This window comes from Macaca mulatta, chromosome 2 (genome assembly GCF_049350105.2).
Source record: "Macaca mulatta isolate MMU2019108-1 chromosome 2, T2T-MMU8v2.0, whole genome shotgun sequence".
In the NCBI taxonomy this organism is placed as follows: domain Eukaryota; kingdom Metazoa; phylum Chordata; class Mammalia; order Primates; family Cercopithecidae; genus Macaca; species Macaca mulatta.
This window is the reverse complement of record NC_133407.1, coordinates 134,056,959-134,063,829: the sequence shown is the minus strand read 5'-3', so window position 1 is coordinate 134,063,829 and position 6,871 is coordinate 134,056,959.

The following is a 6,871-nucleotide window of genomic DNA, read 5'->3' as shown; positions in this document are numbered from 1 at the left end:
TACACTCCTCTGGAGTGTATCCTGAAACACTGGGAACGCTTTGACACTCAGACTCTGGGGAAAAAATGCCTTATAGCCCTTTGCACAAAGGTTTGGCCAAATTATGATTTGCAGAAAGGACTGGCTTGGCCTTAGGAAGGAACCATTCATTTCAACATCATCCTGCAGTTGGACCTTTTCTGTAAATGTGAGGGCAGATGGTCTGAGGTTGCATATGTGCAGGCGTTCTTTGCCTTGCAGGGAAATTCAGACCTTTGTCAAGACTGTAGGATTGATCCAGCCCTCCTATTGGCCATCTCAGGAGAGGCTACAAGGGGCCATCCCAGGGAACTAGAGAAACAAACTCTAGAGGCACCTTCAGCAGAGGAGCCAGCTCCCTCTGGCCCTCCTCTTCTCTGGGTCCACCCTGTCCTCCCTATCCAGTTTCTGTCCCTTGCTTGCCCCATTCTAGAAATCCTCACCCTAGACAAGACTCAGTCTCACTCTTGCTCCTCCAACAGATGCCTGGGGAATCTGGCCCCAATAAGATCCAGGTGCCCTTCTCTCTACAGGACTTAAGGCAAATTAAGGGGGATCTTGGCAAATTTTCAGATGACCCTGACAGTTGTATAGAGGCTTTCCAGAATTTAACCCAAGTATTTGAACTCTCCTGGAAAGGCGTTATGTTACTTTTGAATTAAACCCTGAATAACACTGAGAAGCAGCCCATTCTGCAAGCGGCAGAGAGATTTGGGGATAAGCTTTGTCTCTCATATAGTGTTAGGAAAGGGGATGAGCCCTATCCAATTGGAAAAGTAGCAGTACCATTGGAAGACCTTAAATGGAATCCCAGTGATGAATTGGGAGAATGGAAGAAGAAACACTTTCAGGTGTGCACGCTGGAAAGCTTATGAAGGACTAGAACTAAGCCTCTCAACTACTTCCAACTATCCATGATAGACAAGGGATTAGATGAGAATCCAACTGCCTTCCTGGAAAGGCTAAGAGGGGTCTTGGTAAAGCACATCTCTCTATCTCCTGATTTAGTTGAGGGACAACTAATTCTAAAGGATAAATATATTACTTAGGCACCCCCAAATATCAGGATGAAGCTGCGGAAACAGGCCATGGGACCACGTAGTGTTTTAGAGAGCCTCCTGAAAGTGGCCACCTTGGTCTTTTAAAACAGAGGTAGGGAGGAGGCCCAGGAGAGCGAAAAGCGACATAAGAAAAAGACAGAGGCTTTAATGGCCACCTTTCAGGCCCACAAACCCCAGAATCCCTGGGATGTACCTGTTAACTACTATGAATGTGGCAAACCAGGCTATTTTAGGAAGGACTATTTAGACAGCATGAGGAAGCCACTTTGACCCTGTCCAATCTGCAATGGGGACCACTGGAGGGTGACTGTCCCTGGAGACACAGGTCACCAGATCCAGAGCCAATCTCCCAAATGGTCCAGCAGGACTGATGGGTCCCAGGGATCCTCTCCCTGGCTCCAGTGGTCCAGACCATCATTACCATACAGGAGCCTCAGGTGATTCTGGAAGTCAAAGGGAGGAAGGCGGAGCTCCTCCTGGACACTGGAGCAGTCTTTTCAGTTCTCCTGTACAATCTGGGCTCCTCTCCTGTCTTAGCATGACCATGAGGGGCATCTCAGGAAAGTCTTTAACTCAATGTTTTTCTCAGCCCCTTAGTTGTAGTTGAGGAGACCTCTTGTTTACTCATGTCTTTTAAATCATGCCTGTTGGGTAGGGATATTTTGGCTCATGTGGGAACCACCATCCTTATGGCTCCAGGACAGACCCTTAGTCTCCCCCTAGAGGAGACTGATCTTAACCCAGAAGTTTGGGCAACTCAAGGGAAAACTGGCCGAGTCACAACTGCCACACTGGTCTGGATCCACATTAACCTCCTTCCATAACCAGAGACAATATCCCCTGAAACCAGAAGTTAGTATAGGAAAGAACTAGAAGCCGTCATTGATAACTTGAGGATGCAGGGCCTCCTCAAACCCTGCAACAGCTTTTGTAATACCATAGTATTGGAGGGTACAGAAACCCAGTGGGTGAGAGAGACTGATCCAAGACCTCTACCTTGTTAATGAGGCTGTGGTTCCATTTCACCCAGTGGCTCCCAATCCCTAAACCCAGCTACCTCCAATACCTGAAGGAACTTAGTGGTTCACAGCCCTAGACCTAAAAGAAGCCTTTTTCTGCATACCGTTACACCTCAATTCACAATATTTGTTTGCATATTCGGGGATTTCTCCAGCCAGGCCACCCAGCTAACCTGGATAGTGTTACCTCAGAGATTCTGAGACAGCCCCCACCTGTTTGGGCAGGCATTATCCAAAGACCTCTCTGAATTCTTTAATCCTCAGGTTAAAGTTTTACAATACATGGGTGACATTCTCCTCTGTGCCCAAACTAAGGAAATCTCTCAGGAGGGTAGCAAGGCTCTTCTTAATTTTCTGGATAACAGAGGCTGTAAGATCTCAAAATCTAAGGCTCAGCTCTTTCAGACTTTATTGAAATATCTAGGTCTGATCTTGTCAGAGGGGACAAGGGTATCAGGCAAAGAAAGGATTCAGCCCATCTCCTCCTTTCCCCTCCCTCAAACCCTCAAGAAACTGAGGGGATTCTTGGGCATTACAGGATTCTGCAGATTATGGATACCTGGGTACAATGAAGTAACTTGTCCCTTATATCACCTAATAAAGGAGACTCAGGCAGCTAAAACACACTCCCTAATTTGAGAAACAGAGGCTAAAAAGGTCTTTGACCGGTTAAAACAAGACTTGCTTGAGGCACCAGCCCTTAGTCTTCCCATAGGGAAGATGTTTAATCTTTGTGTCACAAAGGAAGGGAATGGCCCTGGGAGTTCTAACTGAGACCTGAGGTCCAGCCCAGCAGCCTGTAGGCTACTTAAGTAAGGAGCTTGATTTGGTAGCTAAAAGCTGGCTGGCCTGCATCCAGGCAGTTGCAGCAGTAGCCCTGCTGCTACCAGAGGCTACTAGCCACGGGGAATAACAACCTCTTATACCTTACATAATGTGGCAGAAGGACTGTCTTATAAGGGGAGTTTCTGGCTAATGGATAACCACCTCCTCAAACATTAAGCTGTACTATTAGAGGGATCTACAGTCCAATTAAGAATATTCTCTCCATAAACCCAGCTACCTTCCTCCCAGAGGAAGCTGGGGAGCTTGAACATAACTGCAAACAGATAGTAGTGCAAACCTATGTAGCCAGAGAGGACCTCAAGGAAATCCCCTTAGAGAACCGAGACTGGACTCTCTTAACAGACAGAACTTCCTTTGTAGAACAAGTGATCCATAAAGCAGGGTATGCAATAGTTACCCTGAATGATATTGTTGAGAGCGCATCTCTCTCCTCCGGCACAAGAGCTCAACTAGCTGGGCTGATAAAGCAAGAGGAAAGCAGTTAACATTTATACTGATTCTAAGTATGCTTTTCTAGTCTTCCGTGTCCATTCCACCATCTGGAAAGAGAGGAAGTTCCTCACAGCTAATGGGTCTCCCATTAAATACCATCATGAAACGAATAGACTATTATCCTCAGTTTTACTCCCATGGGAAGTGGCAGTAACACATTGTAAAGGCCACCCAAAGGGAATGTATGAAATAGCTGAGGGAAATAGGTTGGCTGACCAAGCAGCTAAATCAGCAGTGAGAGGGCCCTAGATTTCTGATCCACTTGAAGCCCCTCTAATGTGGGAGGGCTCCATAAAAGAAATTAAAACCTCAATATTCTCCTGCAGAATGGGTCACCTCTCAGGAATACATCTTTTGGTCCTCAGGATGGCTACAGTTGGAGGATGGCAAGCTTCATCTACCAACTGCCAGCCAATGGAAAGCATGCCAAATGGGAAGACAGGTTCTCAATCTGGTTCGTGGATCTGACTTGTAGCTTGGCTTTCAGGCTTTAAACTGTCTTTGGCTTGAAAGTGGGGTTTCACTGGGGACCCTCCCTCATCTGCCTAGGATTTATCTGTCTCTTGCCTTTATTGATTGTCAAGATAATGAAATGAGATAAAACTTGCACCATTTTTAAGCAATCGAATTTCTTCTCATCCACCTATGTTCTTTGTGGTGGGAAGATTATTCAAAGATATATTTTTGGGAAGAGGCACATTCCTACTTGAAATTCAGCATTGAAATTTGTTCTGTATTGGGGCACTCCATTACATGGCACTGTTCACACATCACTTACTTGGAGAAACAATACTCTATTTAGTCACCCTTCAATCACTTTATGCCCAGTATTGGTTGCAAACTTAGAAATTTTATAAATTGCTTATGAGCAGAGAGGGAGATCCCAGTCATTTAGGAAACCCATGGATGAGAGGAAGTTTCACTTGAGAAAATTTCAACAATATCCTTAATTTAATTTGGTGAATTGTGAAAAGACCGTTATTCCATTTTAGTGGCAGAATAACACTGACATAGTTAACATGGGTAGAGAAATTGTTTGGGGGATCATCAGATACAGAAGGAGCTTGGTTTGAGTAGGAGAGTATTGTTTCCCCAAGTGAGAGTGATATGTGAACAGTGCCATGTAATGGAGTCCCCCAATAGGGAACCAATTTCAATGCTGAACTTCAAGTAGGAATGTGCCTCTTCCAAAAAATACGTCTTTGAAGTTGTGGCAGTCAACTATATTTTCTGAGCTAATAAGCCACATGAGAACATAAGTCATATATATAGTTCATTTGGGAATCTCTCACACTTGACAAATAGGAGATGCTCAGTAAATATTTAGAGAATTGCAATTAAGAGAAAAAGGAAGGGTTTAGATTCTAAACAGTAGGTAGTCTGAAATTCTGGTTTCGTTTTTCATTTGGAATACGTTAGTTTTCACCAATGTCTTACTTTCCCAGATAGAGTATGTTTCGAAAGATTCTGGGTTCATTTTGCATGCCTTAAGCCAGAACCAACTCATAATGAAGATGACCAAGAGAGGAGAAAACACAGGGGTTGCAGTTTTCCATGAATAATCCACATGTATTTTCCAATATTTCAGACATTAATAAAGCAAAATCTGAATGCTCTTGCAGAGCCACAGACTTTTATGACAGCCTTGACAGACAGATCAATTTGACTCCTGACAATGTGAGAGGGGTTGGTTCATTTTTAGCACAGTGATGTGTAGCTGTTCAGGTGAAAAGTGAGAATTACCCCAAATGACCTGCAATGCATCCCAGAGTAGGTCTAGCCACAATCTAGTTAAATGACTGTGAGGTGCAAGTATCAAGGGGTGATACTGGTTGAGGGTTTCTTGGGGGTAATCTTAAGATAAAGAAGAGACCTTCACTGTAGAAATAAATTCTGAAGCTATTGAAAGTTAAAAATATATATATATCTTCACTATTCCTAGAAACCGAATGGCTTTCAGGCTCCATTTCCAACTGAAGTCCAAGGGTCTAACCCTTGAACTAATTTGAAAGGCACAAAATGTGTCTTTTCACCTGTAACCTTTCTCTGCCCTCTTTCTGTACTTCTTATAGGCACTCCTTGGGTGCCAGGAGCCCCTGAATTCTTGTCAATCATTTGTGATGGCTGAGTGATTGGCATTCTCTGAATGAAACCCATTCACACTCAAATGTTACCTTGAGCTTTCATTTGCATTTAAACCCTTTTCCTTCTCAGGGTAGAATTGCCAGCTTTTTTTTTTTTTTTTCCTTAAAAGACTTTCAAGTAGAAAAAAGGAGAGATCTGGAATGTGGGAGTGGAGTGAGGACTCGAGTAGAGGGGAAGGATTTATGCTCACCCCACATCTATTTCCTCAAGTCTGAAACAAAAGCTCAGAGTGTCTTCTATGTTTCAATTGGGGAAAGCAAGAGGAATGGAAAGATGGAAGGATGGAGGAATGGAGAGATGGGAGGAAGGTAGGAAGGAAGGGAAGAAGGAAGGGATAGAGGGAGATGATGATTTTGGTTTTTATCCCAAGTTGAAGATTTCTTGTCTGATGTCTTGGAAGTCATAGGGGATGGAGGGATGTGTCTGCTTGGCAATGACTGCTTCTGGAGCCTCAAGACTTCCCTTCTCTCTACAATTGACTAGGGACCTGAAACTCTCCAGAGTCCCACAATTTTAACATAACCCATCGTATTCCATTCCCCTGGCCCAAAACATGGACACATATGCATTTTGTTCTGCAATATATTTGGTAGGTGTTTTTCTAATTCTTACATATTTCAATGATGTAAAATAATCCCCATTTATCATTTTGTTGTTCTAATCTCTGTTTCTAACAAAAGAAACAGTCTGAGTCTCTACACAGCAACACAGAGCATCACAGAACATGTCGTTGTCCCTTTCAATGGGAAGCAAACTCCAATCCCTTTACAGCTTGTTCACTCAGCTGAGCACTGGACCAGGAACTGGCTTAAGACCAGACAACATTAGGTAGAAACATTCACTTCTCTAAAGCTGGATTATTAATAGTCTTACTGGTCTTGCATGTTTAGAGGCAAGATTGATTAGCGATGTCTGCTCTGGGCACAGGGGGACTGCAGGCCACTTATTTGCAGTTTCTCTTGTTTAAGCTTCTTGTTTAAGCTTCTTAATCAGTCTTAGCTCTGTCCAATCACAGTTCTCAGGCATTGTGGCCCTGGTTGCATTCGCTCTCTCTCTCTCTCTCACACACACACACACACACACTTTGTTAAGTGTTACTTGATGAGAGTTTGTCTGTTGTTATTTAGGTGGCCCGAGTTCATGGAGATGACATAAGAATGCTCTCAGTATAGCACCCCAACATGTTTTCCTTCCCACAGACAAACAATTTCATAAATTTTATCTAGCCTTTTGGTGGGTGAAAGCATCATAGAAAGTTCACAAATGTATTTATTATGTAACTGCCACTTC